This window comes from Balaenoptera physalus, assembly GCF_965194825.1.
Source record: "Balaenoptera physalus genome assembly, chromosome: 15".
NCBI classification, from domain to species: Eukaryota; Metazoa; Chordata; class Mammalia; order Artiodactyla; family Balaenopteridae; genus Balaenoptera; species Balaenoptera physalus.
The window spans coordinates 96,827,706-96,846,212 of NC_138894.1; the positions used below are offsets into that span (position 1 = coordinate 96,827,706).

Here is an 18,507-nt window from a genome sequence, read left to right on the forward strand (position 1 = left end):
CCTTGCTTCCAGCATTGCTTCTCAGTGCACTGCATTTTATAACAGAGTTAAAAATAGTTTAAAAGCTGAGTGGAAGTCACGGTATTGGGCCAAAGCCAAGTTTACTCCAAGCTCACGGGAGCTCAGTGGTTGCTTTAAATTTTCATGGTTGTGTTTGTACAGGACTTGGGTCTCTGTGAAATAAATCTTAAAACCGAGCTCTCCGGGTCATGAACACAGAGATAACTTGGTGTTTAAACATGGTAAGCTCTGTCCACTCTTGAGCCAGAATTTGAAAGGTCAGTTGCAGCCTAGATATCCTGACCATAACTTATTGTTGGAATTATTTAAAATGTTTTCTTTTGCTTTCCTCTCTTCTGTGGTTTTCTTCTATGATCAAATCAGCTGATATTTAACAAATATTTTGATGTAGAAAATTCCAATTTTATTCACAACATTAGTTAGTTTTACTGCCCTTCCCCCCTCCTTCTCAATAATTAATCCACATTTGAAACAGCAAATAACTATCTGGTCCAAACAAAACTATCTGGTTTTGTTTGTTGGTTTTTGTTTTCATGTTTACTGGTTTGAACTAGTAGCAATAGGTTCTAGAACAGGCCAGGGTAACCCTAACATCTAATAATTTACACAGTTATACTCTATTTAAAGTCCCTATTAACCAAATGATCTTTAGACTATTTTTCTTTTATTATAGTTTCATTCATTTTGGTGGATAGTCATGCATACTCTTAAATATCCTTTATTCTTCTGAAGCAGTGGCCACTAAGTTACCCTAGATTTACTTCTTGTATAAATTGGTACAGCTAAAATAGAGTTAATTTAGTTGAATTTACATTTTATTAGTCTCTGAAGTCAATGACATCACTTGACTTTTTTTAGGATTGCTTTAATCATTGTCATTTGAATAATAGTGTTTGTAGGACCAATACTCAACAAATTTTTCATGATTTCATTGACTTTGCCTCCTTCCCTTCTTTAAAAGTGTTTTGGAAAGTAAGATGAATACCTCACATATTAGTTCAGTTCTTTTTTTTAAGTGTCTTTCACATACATAGTGGCAATAAAAATATGGGTCTACAATCTGTCGTCTGCGATTCAGAAGTCCAAAACACACTGGAAAACTATTTTTTGTGTGTTTGTTTAGCTGCCATTTGGAGGCAAACCTGCCATGCTCCAAAGGTGACAGCCAGCCACACCTGCCCTGGGCAGGTGGAAACCTCCGCCATCTTCATCCTGTCTTCTCAGTGTGTCTGTCCTCATGTCTGCAAGGGCAGCTTTTGATTACCTGGGGCTCCCTAGACCTTCCAGGATGTCATGTGACTCACCGTGTACATGCCTTGTACCTTTTCTAAAATCTGAAAGAGGTCTGAATTTGACACATATGTGATTCAAAAGGTTTGGGGTAAGGGTTTACAGGCCTATATTTTGAAGTAAAATATAATTTGAGTTTTTCTAGAAAACGATCGTGTTGGGTTAGTTAGTTTCAGTATAAAAGAGGAATTGTAAAAATTTGGTCAAGATCAAAATCATTTCTTGAGCTATGATAAGATGCTGACTTTGCTTTTACACTATTTCAGAAAGGGTTAAATAATTTTAGGAATTCAGAAATTCTAAAATAATATTTACTAGACAATATTTCCCTCCAGAATTAGGGCTTTGTCTTTAACTGACAATCTTACTTCCTTTCAAGTCAGATGATGGCAGGTACCAGAGGGACCTGCTTTTCATTTGAGTCCCCAGGTGAAGTCATCATTCCAGAAACAACTGAATGTTCAGAGTGGGGAAAGAAAAAGGAAACTTGGTAATTGTTTCGGACCGCAGATGTAGGGCTAGCCCTGTGTAAAATTACGAAGGGGAAACCTCTGACTTTGATGCCCTCCCAATGTTTCTCTCAGCAAACCCCAAAGCCCCATCTTGCTTCTGGAGTAATTTAATATTTCTTAGCTGGTGATTAATTCCTCCTAAAGTTTATTTTCCAATAATGATGTCAGCTTAGAGGAGACTCCATCTAGGGACATTTACAGGGTAAAAGATGGTGCTTGGAGATTTAAAAATGAAGTCCTCAGGAATGAACCCGTGACGGTGGAATGACCAGAATCAGGTGGATGACATGGAGAGGGACTCATATCTGTAACCTCCTAATTATTCCATCAGGCAGCACAGTCTCCTCTGGTTTATCACGCCTGCTCTGTGTTCTGGAAACAGATTTGGCTCACTTGTGCTGTTTTGGTTTTTTCCTCTCCACGTGCCTAATATATATTATATATATATATATATTTAAGTATATATTATATATATTTATTTATATAAAATATATTTATATTATATTATATATTTATTTATATATTTAAATATATATATAAATATATAATATATACACAGATGCCTCTTTAGCTTTGCTTTAATGGACTACTTAAAAAGATTAAACGAGCAGCAAGAGGTGGTTTCCAGCAGGTAAGTTGGCCCTGGAATCCAGATCAGATAGGAGCTCTTTCCCAAGGTTAATATATTATTCTGAAAATCCATCTTTCAGACGATCTTTGTGCTTCATCTAAGTTACATAATTAGAGGAAGAGAAGGCGTATAATAGTAGCCCAGGTGAATATTTGATTTCTGTCACCTTTCATATTCATTTTCATTTGTCTTTCACATGCTAACAGTTTGCCATCTGTACAGCCATAGCTCTTGTCCAAGCCAGTGCCAGGGTTCACTGACAAACTGTAGCACCATTGTAAATTCAGGGCATGGCAATGGTTTTAGGCAACAAAAGGGCAAAAGGACACGCATGCAATATAGAGCTTTGGATTGACAGGTTTATAAATGATATTCTTAAACTAGTTTGAGAATTTAAAGGAGTTCCTTTCTATTTGTATAATTATCTACAAGTGGAATATCCAATAATTGGGAAAGGAAAAACAATATTTAATACCACTCTGTTTCAGTGATGACCTGTAAGCAGCTGTGAAAGAGCCCAAAACTTCTAAACTGCTTTTATCTACATTATGGATTCATATCATATGCATGTTTAACTTGCAGGCAGTCATACAATATCCATGGTTTAATAGAAGAGAGAACGACAGAAAATAATTTAAATAATGTAAGCAACCAAGTCAGAGATTTGTGTCCTTGCCTGAAAAACCCAAGTGAGACCTCAGGAGGGGAGTCACGTTAAAAGCAGGAGAAGAAATATGGGCGGCTTCTTAGAGCGACGTCTGACCCCAGCTGACAATCAGGGAAGAAACAGGGACCTCGGTCCTAGCATGGCAAGGCCGTGAATTCAGCCACCGACCTGGAGGAGCCTGGGAATGAGCTCATCCCCAGAGCCTCCAGAAGTGAATGCAGCCCTGCACACACCTTGACTTTGTTCTTATGAGAAACACAGAATTAATAGGACATGTTTAAAAAGGAGACCTTTGGGGGGAAATAGAGGTCCTTTTGCAGTATTCTGTATTAGGAATAATACTTAGGGATTCTGGTGGTTGCATGCATCTCAATGGGACTATTTCCTACAAATGAGCAAACAGTCTTGTGGCCATTTTTCATAAAGGTGCTAATTGTACATATTAATTACACTTGAAAAAATTGTAGTTGTAAAAGTTGCACTTTGAAATCGATATTATCATCCTGGGATCTTTTATTTCATTTTTATTGTTAATCGCTAGACTAGAAATATGCTAAAATGAAAGAGATGGAAAATTAGAGATTTACCCAGATGAGGAAGAAGGATGCCCATATTTGGGGAGAAAATGAAGGTATTAACATAAACCTAACTTCAGCACCTTCAATATATATTACTTTAATTTGTTTTGTTTTATCAAAATTATACACTCACTTAGATTTTAAAAAATAAAGCAGTTCTACAAGGTGAGGAAAATGGTATTCATTAGTTATTCTATCCTCAGAAGTAGTCACTTACAATTTTATCTCTTTATTCTTATATTTTGCTATTATTCTATTTGCCTTTATATTTCTGAATTTTTTCCTATATTGCTGGGTTGTTTTTTTTTTTTTTTTGGTTTGCTTGTTTCTAGCTAAGATAGCGTCTATTGACTTTCCATTTTTGAAGATGAGGCTTAGATCTCTTATCCACACTCCAAATACACCAACACGTCCCCACCCAAACTCCAAAACCATCATATCATTATTCTGAGAGAAAATATCCAGTGTTTACTTCATAATTGTTACAAAAATATATTCATGACTGAGGTTTATAGGTACAATGACTGTGTTCCCTTCTAGGACACTATTTGCGTTTTTTACCATATTAGTGTAATAATTATCTTCTTTGCTTATTTACATAGTTTGTTCCAATCTCTAATTCAGGTCCAAGCTCTCTACAGAGGATTCTCTCCATCAGGTAAGCCCTTCCTTCCATCCCCCTCCTGCAACACCCCTACTGAGTCCAGGTCTTCCTGATCCATCATGGGCCAACTTCCCTCTAGGCTTGGGACCCTGGGCTTATCCAGGGAGCTGCATTCATTATTGTGTTGGAAAATCCCTTATCAACTTTCCTGAGTCGAGTCGCTTGCCCTTTTCCTACTTTGGTCACTACTTAAATTTAGATGGAGCTCATCCTGCAGTAGCTTCATAAGAAAGAATGGGTAGAAGGAGGCGAATTATTGACACATATGTGTCCGGGTTGCACTTGACTGCTTGTAACAGAAAACCTAACTCTCCTCTTACAGCCAAAGAGCTTAGTTTTTGTTTTTGTTTTTCACATGGCAAGAAGCATGAAGGAAGGAAGTTCAGGTCTGGTGTGTGGTCTGCTGTGTCATCAAGGTGTGCAGTCCAGTCTGTGATTCCATCGTGCATTCCTTGGCTCTGCTTCCAACCTCACATCTGTGTTCCGGAAAGAAGGGGCCAAACCTTCTCCTTACCTATCTTTGTCCTTTTATTTGAAAGCGGAAGGAAAAACCTCTTTGCAGCAGACTTCTGCGTACATCTCGTTGGCACATGTATGTGACGTAAACATTCTTAGGTGCCGTGGTCGTTTTCTGGGCACTTAACTGTTAATAGGAAGATGGGGATGGACAGTGTTATGTGAATAATGGGGTCTATCACACTTGGCATGTTTATAATTTTTTTCTATTCTTACTCTCATTAGTTTAACTGGATAGAATTCTGGGTTAGAAGGCACCTTTCCTCCGAATTTTGGAAGTCTTTTCTCTTGTGCTGCCCCAGAAAAGCTTGTTGGACTTCTGGTTCCTGGGGATTCTGGAATGCCCCACCACCTTTCCAATGTGTTTTGAAGTTCAGGGTTGTGTATCTTGATGTGGCTCCTTTTGGACATCAGTTGGGGTCCTCAGTGAGCCTTCTTAATCTGTAATCCTCAGTCCTTCAGGTGTGGGTATATATTAAATTTAGGTCTTAGATAATCTCCCACTTCTCTTTTATTTATTCTCTTTTCCTGGATCTCCTATTGGCCAGGCACTGGACTTCATGTATGTATCTTGTAATAGTCTTATCCTTTTTTTCTTTTATTTTCCATCTTTTTTTTTTTGTTCTACTTTCTAGGAAGTTTTACAAGATTTTCTTCCAATCCTTCTATTGGAATTTTTGCACATGCTGTCAAATTTTAATATGCAAGAGATCTTTCTGGCTCTCTGAATCCCCTTCCTTTTCATATAAATTCTCATTCTTATTTTAGGTATGCATTATCTTCTCTTATTGCCCTGAAAATATCATTTTTTGAACTTTTCTTCTGTAACTTTTGTCCTACAAGTTTCTGAGTTTTTCTTTCCTTTTGTTTGGTTTTGTGTCTTTTTTTATATTGGAGGTTATTCACAGATGTCTGGAAATCCTTCCCCTCAGAAGTTGATTTGAAGCTTTGTGTAAATGCACAAGCTTGTCAAGGCCTGGGCTGCACTGTGGGCTTGTCTGGCTGAACTATTTCATTAGGGTAGCCCCAGATGCACCATCAGTACGTCCTTCTCTTGAGATTCTCATTCTTCTTAGGAAAAAACCTACAAAATTCTACCTGTGGAGTTCAAGTCCATCTGTCTTGCTTCTAAGAAGGGAGTTTGGAGATTCACTTTCCGTGTGTGGTCTCTTCCATGCCCCCTGTGCTGTCTCAGGTCTGTGCCTGCATCCCAAGACATGAGACACAACCTTTTCTAGAAACAAACCCTCGGGGTTCCAACTTGCTGTGAGTGGGTCCATCACCCTTCCTCTTACAGCAAGGGAGGAAATGAATCTACAAGAACCATGACTCCTTCTCATCTCAAACAAACTTTCAAAAGACACTTCTGACCTCAGCCCACCTCCACCCCACCTTGCAAAAGCGTGTGGTCCCCAATTCCTCCGCATTTCTGGGATTCCGTTCCCCACATCTGCCTGCCTCTGGGCTTCCTGCAGAAAGTCATGGACAGTGGGTGCAGGAACAACTGCCCTTCATCCACATGCTTTCCTGCTTCCAAAACTTTGTCGTCTCTCCTTCTGTTTCATTGGTCTTGTTTCCTTGGGGTTAAGCCTTCATGTGAGCCCTTGACTATCACTTCTGTGAGCTTTGAGAGGAAACGGTAATCGGCCTTGTTTAATAGGGCCCGACGTCGTTACAATGTCAGAACACACTACCCTCATTCCCCTCTGCCCCTGCCCTCGGCACAAGGAGCAAACAATCAGCATTTGCCAAAGTAAGAACTGCTTCCTCCAACTTCAGCGTAAAGCAGCCGTCCCCAAACTTTTTGGCATCAGGGACCGGTTTCGTGGAAGACAATTTTTCCACGGACTGGGTGGGGGTGGGGATGGTTTAGGTGGTAATGAGAGTGATGGGGAGCGACGGGGAGCGACGGGGAGGAACGGGGAGCGGCAGATGAAGCTTCGCTCTATCGCCTGCTGCTCACCTCCTACTGTGCGGCCCACTTCCTAAGGGGTTGGGGACCGGTACCCAGTTGGGGACCCCTGGCTTAAATCCAGGAAGCCTCTGTGTGAGGTTAGAGAACAGCATTCTTATGATGGGTCCCCCAAATCAGGAAAAATTTCCTGCCCACTATATCAAGAAATGGGATAGAACATTTAACGTATGACTGACCTGAAATGTCATCATCTGTGAGAGTCTGACTAATGCCATTTTGTCCTCAAGAAATGAGCATCTCCTAAGCTGTTTATTTAAGTCTGTAGACTCTGGTCCACCCTCAGCCCTGGGACCCGCTACTCTCTGTCTCCCAGATCACACTCTGTGCCAACTCCTGTGGTTCTAGATGTTCCTGGCTTCACACATCAGCTCTTACTATGTTTCCACGAGGTATTTTCCACCTAACAATGATATGGAAACTCCTCAGAGTTTCAGATGGTTTAGCAGATTCTACCTGAGTAATGAAGGCCATCTGAAGATTCACACAAAAGACACCTGTAGTCTTAACGTTTGCTGTAACACAAACAGTAGATCAATCTTAACAGGCTGATCAAATACTCATTCATGTCTATAAGTTCTGAAGAAATGATCTTAAGGAGTACTAAGGAGTGATAAACTCATTTAAATAGAAAACTAAATAGAGCCTCTGATAGTAAAGAACTCATTATTGTTTACTCCAAAGCTCACAATAGTGATAGTAGATTATCTAATTGCAGTTAAGCTGTCTACCAACTTCACTTATTTAGAACTTATCTGAGGACAGATGTGCAAACATCAAAGTTCTCTAAATGGCCTCCTGAGATGGTAAAACTTTGTATCTTGAAGGTTTTAATCATAAGAGGGCCTTTCAAACTCTCACTTGGAGTCAACTCTCTTTTATTTTGCACACAATTCAAACAAAAATGTTCATCTTATTCTAAAGCTGTACAAACGGGAAGAGAAAAAGTGAGCTGCTATGGGTAAGTATTCTAATAAGAGAAAACTAAATGGCTAAAAAGACAGAAGGCAGAAGATATATTCTAAAATGAAACAGAAGAAGACTGGAGTGGGCCAAGTGGTTCTGAGTTAGACTTGGAGACATCAGTATGAGCTCATGTTTAGCTTTTAGAGACAGATGGACAGATAGAGATGTAATTGTAGATATGTATGTTTTTTCAGTTAAGATGCATATGTTTATTTCCTACATTGCCAGCTGAGAGGGCCTAGAAGCAGTGACGCCCAGTAGCAATGAGCTCACCCAAGAGGCAGATCTTGGTTTCTAATACTGTTCTCCAAAAAAAGGAACCAGGTTCCCTAGGGAAGTGACTGATTTCAGGAGTAGGGCAGGGAATATAAAAGATGAGCTTGGAACATGTCATGGTTCCAGAATGAAAAAAGGTGCTCAAAGGACACAATTATGGGGACTCAACAAAGGGACAAAGGGCTCAGCCTCAAAAAGCTCCCAATGGCCAAAGGTAAAAACATTTAAGCAACAAAATATATAACATAATATTGGATTAAAACTCCAGATATAAAACAGTGATGAATTACACTTCTATAAATAAGGGATTGAAGAAATAAATGAATGGAAAAGAAACACATCTCCCATGCAAAAGAATTTCAGATAGATTATGTAGATGGTCCAGCCTCAAGGAGGTGGAGCACTGCCCCTACCCCTTAACTGTGGGCTGAGCATGGTCACTTCCTTCCAAAGAAGATGGAACAAAAGGGGGTGGATGTACCTTATAGTGGAGAACTTGATAAACATGACCTCAGCCAGGTGGTCAAGGTCACCACCAACAGTCACAGATCATGTTGATAGCATGGACTCTTGATATGGCTGATGAGGATGGAACTTTACCTCTGTGGTCTTCCTCCCAGAAACACATTAATGCAGTTTGACCACGAGAGAAACATCAGGCTAATTCAAACTGAGGAACATTCTACAAAATATCTGATCAGTACTTCTCAAAACTATCAAGGTCATCACAAACAAGGGAAGTCTGAGAAACTGTCACAGCAAGAGAAGTCTAAGGAGACACAACTGTTTTGGCTATTCAGGATCTTCCATGTTTCCATACAAATTTTAAAATTATTTGTTCTAGTTCTGTGAAAAATGCCATTGGTATTTTGACAGGGATTGCTCATCAATGAATTTGGTAATATTGCAGGATACAAAATTAATATACAGAAATCTGTTGCATTTCTATACACTAACAATGAAGTAGCAGAAAAAGAAATTAAGAAAACAATCTCATTTACCATTGCATTAAAGAGAATAAAACACCTAGGAATAAACCTACCCAAGGAGGCAAAAGACCTGTACTCCAAAAGCTATAAGACGCTGATGAAAGAAATTGAATATGACACAAACAAATGAAGAGATATACCGTGTTTTTGGATTGGAAGAATCAATATTGTTAAGATGACCATACTACCTGACTATCAAAATATTGGTGCAATACTATTAACTCAGCTGCAGACCTTACTCAAATTTTGCCCATTTTTCTCAGTGTTTAATATCCTAATATCCAACCCACATTATCTACAGCTCCTGTGTCTCCCAGGTCTCCTCCGATCTGTGTCAATTCTTGTTCTTTCCTTGTCCTCCATGATCTTGATGAAAATGAAAGTTGTGCCTAAAGACATGTGATTACTTATCACGCAGTGAAGCAGAACATTTATCTTAGGTCAAAAAAGTGTTCTTGAACACAAAAAAGTGTTCAGTTTTTCTCTCCTGAATCTGTTTCCTTGTGCAAGCACAAACGCTACAGCAATCACCACTCTTGTGCTTGTTCGAAAGGCTGCAGGTAAACCTCACAAACATCTGGAGACCAGTTTTGTTTCACTGCCATCAGATGCTTCAAAGAAAGAGCTCAATTAAATCATAGAATCCACCAACTCTTTTGTGTCAGAAGGTGAAAGATCTGACATTATCATGGAGACTCTAGTCAGTTTGGTTAAGAAGTTTAACACTCAAGATAAAATTGCTTATTTTTGCAATGAAATTAAGAAGACACATTTTGATGGAGACTGGCATCATGGAAACACTGTACTAAATTAAGAAACCTATGGGACAGAAATGCATTTGGAGTTGGTTGTGGTAGATACAAATGTAATTTATATTTCTGTCTAAACACACTGAAATATTCCACAGTAGAGACAGAAAAAATTCTCAAATGCACACACACACACACACACACACACACACACACACACTGAATAAGTGAACTACTAAATTTTTGTGATGATGATGATATTGAATACAGAAAGAATCGTAACCATACACAAAAAATAGATTTAATTCTTTAAAGAATTACTTTATAAATAAGCATAGGTCATTTTCTGGAATGAAAAATTTGATAGAGCTCTGATTTTTAATTGGATGAATGTATACTCAGTGAAATATTCAAAAATATTGTGAATACTGAAATGTTATTCTGTCAATCTTGTCTTAGAGAAATATTTACCGAAACAATAAAAGCTATGTGGAACTGGTTTTAGATGAAGTGATCAGTCAGTGAACTTATTTACATTTTACAATTTCTCACTGTTTCTGTCGGTGGTCACGTGACTGACATCACACAACTCAAAGGCTATTTGTGAGGAGGAAGTAAGATAATGAATATATATGTAAAGCCCCCACCCTAATGTGCAGCACTTAACACTGTTCTGTAAATCGTTGCTATTATTATTTTTCCAGATCCTATGTAAATATCTGGCCCATTAGAGGGGTTCAATAAATCGATATCGTCAATTAAATTTGGTAGAAGCACCCGACTGGGAAAGAACTTTACCAAATTGCTTTTATACCCACCTACAGATTTATACAAGTCAGGAAGTACTTTCTTCTTTTCGGCATGGCCTAGATTCCAACTTCTGGCCCTTTTTATGGTAGCGGTCACATGGTGGCATTCTCATTTGCAGTATTGGAGCTGCTTCCTTTGCAAGACTCTGGGTGAAATCAAACAATGATCCTTGCAGACATGGGAATTGTCATGGGAATACATGGGACCAGGGGAAACTGTCTTGAATATGTAATCTTCTTTAGCATTATTATTATTATTGAAACTTACAAAATATAAGCATTTAATGAGCAACATCCTGGAAAATAAAATGGGGTAGAAGTTATGAAAATAGAGAGGTGGTTTCAGAATTGTCTTTCTAAATTGCTTAGGTGCAGAGAGATGGAACATTTTTGCCTAGGATGTCTGACCCCAGATCTTCATGATTGTGACCTGCTGCTGAAAAGTGGTTCCCGACAACTGTCTCCCTGACAGTGCCCATCCCCAAGTACCCAGCCGCGTGGACAAGCACTTCACTCTACTTGCCAACTGCAGACAGAAACACTGCCTGTGACAGCATCCCGAGACCTCGGGGAGAGACATTCTGTCCTGTCACCAGGGGCCACCTTCCACAGCAGAGACAAGGACAGAGATGGGAATGTGGGCATCCACTTAGTAGCAGAAATCAAATTATATATAAGAAGGAAAGGAAACATACCTGTTGTATTTTCTTTTCTATTATTCTTTACAGAAAGTGTTGGATGCCTAGGGGATAGGCTTTCTTTGAAGGAACTGGCTTGTAGAAAGAACACTGTGTAGTTGAAACGGAATACATAAAAATCAGATAGGAGGCCCGGTGTAAACCATCTGGTAAGAAGGGACCTAAAGAAGAGTAACAACTGCCAAGAAAAGCTGACAATGAGCCTGAAAGGAGACCTCAGGAGAGGGTAACCAACGTGACAAGACACTGAGGCAGGCGGGGCAGGAAGGCCTCAAAGCCACAGGAGGAATAATCGGCCTCAGAAGGAACAAAAGGTAATTTATTGCCAGTGAGAATATTGTGAGGAAAAGAAAAATTCATTTTTCTGTGGTCAGAAAATAGATGAGGAAGAGAGAAAAGAGATTCAGGCACCAGAAGAACACATTGTAGTTAGTAATCAAGAAAAGCTGCACTGCTGTTGATGCCAGGAAGTCTTGAGCTCAAAGTCTGAGAAACAGGGAAGTGATTAACACAGGATTGGAAAATCATTATGCGTGAAATCTCCCATGTCAGGCAGGAGGCTACATCAACATGAATGAAGGTCTCCATGATTTTTAAGACTTTGGTGCAGTAACTGTGAGTATAACGCACAAGAAAAAGTTTTAATATTCATATTTACTAATCCAAAATTTATTTTAAAAGTTACACAAGATAAAAAACCCCATCAATACAGTTCAGAAATTTGCTGAACATGGTGGAAATTATTGTGAAAATGAAAAAACCAGAGAACAAAGTTTCTCCTCATTGCTGTACATCATAAGGTTTAAGAGTTAGAGCAAAAGAAGTACTAACTACATCTGGAACAGAGTCAAATTATACTTTAACTACAAAATATAGGCCTAAATCTCAATAGAAATTACTAAAAAGAAGACAAATATACTCAGAAAAAAATGATATCCTGTGGTCATAGGTGAATTCTACCACTGGTCCCATTCTTCTTCAATGAAATTGATCAAATCTACTGAAGACAATAATGGAAAACATGATATGGTATACGTATGGTGATACAAACAATATGGAAGAAACATGAAACTACAAGAGGATCTTTGTATTTAAATATATTTTATTATTTTGGAGTGGAACACAAAATGTGTTCAAAAGTTAAACTTGGGCATGGAATCATAACACTTTATTCCTAAGTCTTTTTTGTTAATCTATTTTTGACATATTATAAGTAGTTACTTATTCATCTTTTCCCTAGTTGGTCAAATACCACCCTCCCAAAGTAATAATTTACTGTAGATCAACACCAGCAAAATAGCCATATTATTCAAGACTAATAGTAGGCTGATTAAGATAAGGGATTTCTTCTCTTTATTTTCTTTATATTATTTTTTGGTGCTCTAAATTGCCTGGGTTTTATTTTTATAAAATGTTTGTGTCTCCTTTTTAAAAAGTGGATCCTCTGGAGATAATTATTTAAAAGTGTCCCAGTGGAGAGTAGAGGACCTATAGTGTCACTTCTGTGTTCAAAGGAGTAATGTATTTTTCCTAAATCTCCTTTCAAATCTCGTAAACTTGAGAAAACATCCCTTCTTGTTTCTGAGCTGTTGAGTGTCTAAAGAGTGTCTCTATGTATCCTCACACAGTTTTAAAGTATCATATATGTTTGTACAGGTCTGAAGCCAGACTATCAAATCTTCTAGTCAGTGCTTACCATACTTCCTCAAATATATTCTATCTTCTAAGGATAATGAGACAATGATTAGAATGAAAATTTTCTCCAATTCAGTATATCTTTGAGCATTTATTTTGTGTAATATATGATTCTTGGGTTTATAAAGGACTCAAACATGAAGCATTCCCACTCTGTGGAGAAAAGCAGGCACCTGTGAAATCATTCTAGTACAAAGTTGTCTATGGCAAGGGTTAAAATAGAGAAATGACCCAAAAAGGTGACAAGATGGGGAGAGGGTTAGGAAGACCTTCACGAAATTTGTCCAGGGCATTGAAGGGTGGGTAAGTCCTCTGTTTATAGAAAGTTCACTTTCCTCTTTGTTTTCTTCAAAGATTGAGAATGCAGAGATGAAAAAAGGTGAATCAATTAAGATGAATTGGAATTAAAATGAGGATTCTAAAATCTACTCTTTAAAAAAAAAAGGTACTTCAGATTCCTTTCCTTTTGAGTGTGAATTTGTATCAGGATATTATGCAACATGAATTGGTCACTTGAAAGCTAAGTACTAGTTATCAATATCAGGGACTGTTCTTGCTCTGAAAATTATTTTTTCTCCCATCATTTTTTTCTTTCTAAAGCTGTTTTAGTTTCCCTATGTACTTAGATCTTGCTTGCCAAATGTACTCATTTGTTCATTTATTCAATCCACAAAAATTCATCATGCACCTAACTATTGCCATGCATGGGACTAAGCAGTAGAGGTCCATCAGTGGACACCTCATTGGTTCTAGATGCTGAGAACCTTGCCCACTTGAGAGAACAGCAGGAAGACGAATGTCCACAAGGAGAGCCAACTTTTAGTCAAGGCAAAGAGTAGGGGGAAAGTTCAAAGAAAACATGAGGAATTTGGGATATTGGTTTGTCTGAAGGAAAGGAGGGTAGGAGTGTATTCAGGACATGGTGTAAAAGTAGAGATGGGTGATGCCTATCAGATTTACTTGGTGGGAATTTGTACATGAAAATGGAGTAATATTTTTAAGGTGCTTGAGGAAATACAAATGAAAAGTTTTTATATTCAGCAAAAAAATACTGAAAAACTTAGGGCATGTGCTCTGAGTATTTCTTGAGTGTATATGTGAAGATGAACATCAGTAAACCAAAATGACTAGACACCTCTGAATAGAGAGACTGTGATGGCCAGTGAGCACATAGCTCCTTGTGAGAATAACACTGAACAAAGGGGTAAGAGGGGGAGTCTAGCCTTTGACAGATGTATCCTTTAGCAGTATAATTATAGTTCAACTATGAAAATGGAGAGAGAATGAGACAACCTACTGTAAAAACAATTTTTAAACTTTTCAGTAATTTTATCGGTAGCAGTAATATGTGGTATTGTTATTTTGAGACTAATATGTTTTCTGGAATAAAGCAAAAAGTAAGTAATTATGTGATACGCTAATTCAATCATCTGCTCAGTCCTTGATAGATTTCTGATGTAGAAGAAAGCTATAGATGTGATATGTAAGAGACAAAATAAAAAGCCTGTAGTCCTGGATTCGAGTTGTAAGTATCAGAACAAGCTTATATGTTGGTTGATCCCCTAGCTAGGCCCTGAAAATGCCTAAAATCAATACCAGCCTGATAGCAAAGACCATTCCTAGCACCCAGGTGCTGTTATGGAAATATTATCTCCCAGTAAAAGAAACCAGAGTTTCTAAGAAAAATGGAACAGGAAAGGTACAAAATGAATCTGGAAAACATCTCAACATATCCGACAGAAAGAAAGCTATCAAAGACTACGAGAGTCACATCAAAATGACTCAAGATTCAACTTGAAGAGGCTCCCATTGACCAAAGATGAACTGTCTGAACTTCAATAAATATAGTGATAATAGTGTCTAGAAACCGATTGAATATGTTTAAATCTGCGTATTAACAAGAAATTTTAGAAAACATAATTGGTCCCCTTTGGAGGATGATAGGGAACAAATTAATTACTTTGACAACAGTAAATAAAAGAATAACATCAAACCCTTATTCTGCCTCTCCTATATGAAGTCTGTTGAGAGACCAAACAGTAGGTGAGTGTGAGCTTCTTCTTACACAAAATATTCTAACATAGCAAAAATAAATGATAGAATTAGAACACCGTCATTTTGCAGACTTCACTGAATCCCTGTATCTAGTCATTGAGCATCATAGTCTGGTAACATCACAAACACATAACCAGACATGATGTACTTTGTGGTGGAAACACACAACCCCACCGGGCCTGCCACAGGCAAGTACCTGATCGGCTCAAGCCCTGCCGTCCAGAGGCAGTTTGCAGGATGCAGGGGATAGAGAGGCAGGCTGAACTGCACCATGCGTGAGGTTAGGAAAGCTATGGGGGCTCCGCAGGATAGCGGTGGACATGGGGGAGGACAGAGGTGACGGCATTGGGACAGAGCGCACAGAGAGGCTTCTGTGGCTGTAGGACACTAGCAAAGTCCTGCATTTTGACCTGGCTGGAGGTCCACATGGGGTTTTCCTTGTACTAATTCATTAAGTTCCACATCTGTTTTGTGTCGTGTTCTGTATGTGTCTTTTTAAAAATTTATTTATTTATTTATTTATTTATGGCTGTGTTGGGTCTTCGTTTCTGTGCGAGGGCTTTCTCTAGTTGCGGCAAGCGGGGGCCACTCTTCATCGCGGTGCGCGGGCCTCTCACTATCGCGGCCTCTCTTGTTGCGGAGCACAGGCTCCAGACGCGCAGGCTCAGTAATTGCGGCTCACGGGCCTAGCCGCTCCGCGGCATGTGGGATCTTCCCAGACCAGGGCTCGAACCCGTGTCCCCTGCATTGGCAGGCAGACTCTCAACCACTGCGCCACCAGGGAAGCCCCTGTGTCTTATCTTAAAAATTTAAAAGGTTAAAAGACAAAATAACGAAAAAGACCTGTGTATCAATATTGTTACATTCAGAGGGGATGCAGATTGAAAGAAAATTGATATTAGGCTATGCTGGAAAAATTTATCCATATTTTAAATTATGAACAGTTTCAGATGTGTAGAAAAATAAAGGAATACTCTATGACACCAAGTGCACACCAACGAGGATTGCCTAATGTGATCATGTTGTCATTTGGTTTCAAGTTTTAAAATAAAAAGAATATTAGAGGGCTTCCCTGGTGGCGCAGTGGTTGAGATTCTGCCTGCCAGTGCAGGGGACACGGGTTCGAGCCCTGGTCTGGGAAGATCCCACATGCCGTGGAGCAACTAGGCCCGTGAGCCATAACTACTGAGCCTGCGCGTCTGGAGCCTGTGCTCCGCAACGAGAGAAGCCCGCGCATCGTGATGAAGAGTGGCCCCCGCTTGCCACAACTAGAGAAAGCCCTCACACAGAAATGAAGACCCAACACAGCCAAAAAAAAAAAAATTAGATATAAGTTAGGTTCTTTTTGCTTCCTTCCAAATTCTCATTCCCTTTCTTCCCTCCATTCCTTCCCAGAGGAAATCACTATCGTTATTTACAATAACAATAACAATAATGATAATATCCTCCAGCATTGATGGAACATGTACTACATGCCAATAAGTCGTGTCAAAATGTTTTTACACTTTATCTGAATAAATTCTTTGAATCCTCAGAACAACGTTATGAAGCAGTTGCTACTATTTTCCTCATTTTGCAGGTGAGGCCTGGAGTGATCCAGGGTCTCAGAGCCAAGAAGCAGGGAAGCCAATACTCAGTCTTGGGCAGCGTGACTGCTGGACTCTAGTGTCCACAGAAGAGCACGGGGCCAAGTGGACAGAGTTCGGGAGTGATGATCTCGTCTTCAGAAACCAGGCTTTTCTTTCTTATAGTTCTAATAGTTACAGATTCTCTTCAGTTTTCTACATATACTATTATATATTCTGCGTTAAACAATATATACAATTTATATATAATAAATATACATATTCTTAAAATATAACTATGTTTATAGATATATAAGTAAATTGCATGTAGTAATATATAAATATATAATTTCTTCTTTTCTCCTAGCACATAAATTAGTTAGAACCACTAGCATAAAGTCAAATGCAAAAATATAAAATCCTGGCCAAAAAGGGACACATTTTAAAGACTGTCTTGCCTCCTTTGTGATATTTGGATTGCATGTAAATAGCCAAGTTGTCTAATGTTCTGGCTAGCCATCCCAATTACTGAAAAGTTCTTCGTTGAGGTAACACTCAATTTCTTGGGGCCTCTGTCTCCTCAACTGTAAAGGTGAATGAGGCTATAATATTCTAGGGGCCTTTTAGTTTAAAAGTTCTATGATTCTTCAATCTCCAATTTTTGCAAATATTGTTGAGTGAATAAGTGATGATTCAGTTCTCTTAATTTTTGGTAACTAATGACTAAAAGTTAGAGGATAGCCTAGGGATCCTCAAAATATAAAGATAGATGTCTTATATTTTTTAAAAAAAGAAGTTGCTGAATAAAAGTCAGATGAATGAATTTTCATACTTTATGATTAATTTTGGAGGTAACAGAATGCACTGCTTAAAACTCTTTGGGCATAACGTAAAGCTGATTGCATTAAAGCTGCTTGGTAGAATTTTATCTCATGTTTTTTTTTACTCTTACTGTTTATCTGTATTTTTAAATTAATGACAATAAACACATAACTTGAAACATAAAATAGAAAATAAATCTACGATGCCTTAAGTATGCACACCACACTTTATGTATGTGTGTATCTTTTTCTCTGTCCAAATCGCCTGGCCCGTGAAACCAGGCCAGCAGCTCTGCTTTCCTTCCCCGGAGCCTCCATCGGCTCATGGTCGCTCCGTGCTTGGCATTGCACCTGCCCCCTTTCCATGTCTGCTGCCCTTTCTACCCCCTACCCCAGCTGGCTGGCCCCGGCCCGCACGCAGCCATTCCTATGATGCAGTACTGAAGAGGACGGGTGGCGGGGGGCTCAGCCCCGCAGAGCACCTACTAAGCATCCCCTTGGAACGCAGGCAGATCTCCTGGCACAAAAGACTGTCCGTCGTGATGGTCCCTGCTGAAGGCAGTGCTGCCAGCTGCCCCCCGATCCTCTCTCGACACTGAGGCCTGCACACTTTTCCACTCATCTTTATTTTTCTTTTTGTCTGAACACCGGCTTTGCCTGACTCTTTTTGGATGCTACTGCATTTGCTTCAGCTGCTCTGGTTTCCTCCACAACCCAGGGGCCAGGGGAGCCCCCCTGCTCAGCAAGCGTCCTGGGTGAACCTCTGGGGCTCCCCGTGGTAGGATCTTTGATGGTGCACACGTGTCTGAATGGCCTTGGTCAACACGTGTGACCTTGTCTTTGAGATTCCTCTTTCGGAGCCGGTTCAGAGGCACCCATTTGGGACTCCACCTGGCTACCTTCTGACCACGTTTGGTCTTTGTCTCAAAAGAGTATTCATAAGTGTAGATTTATTTTATTCACTAGGATTGCTCTTCCTAGAAATTCATTTTCCAAGAATGAAGATTTGCTGCACTGAAGAAATTATATAAGA

At 39.2% G+C, this 18,507-nt stretch overlaps 1 long non-coding RNA gene across 1 annotated transcript in view; it reads right to left on the bottom strand.

The window, feature by feature from the left end:
- LOC309643898 overlaps window positions 1–18,507 on the bottom strand; it is a 169,840-nt gene that overhangs the window by 43,500 nt on the left and 107,833 nt on the right. The gene's annotated exons all lie outside the window — the stretch shown is intronic.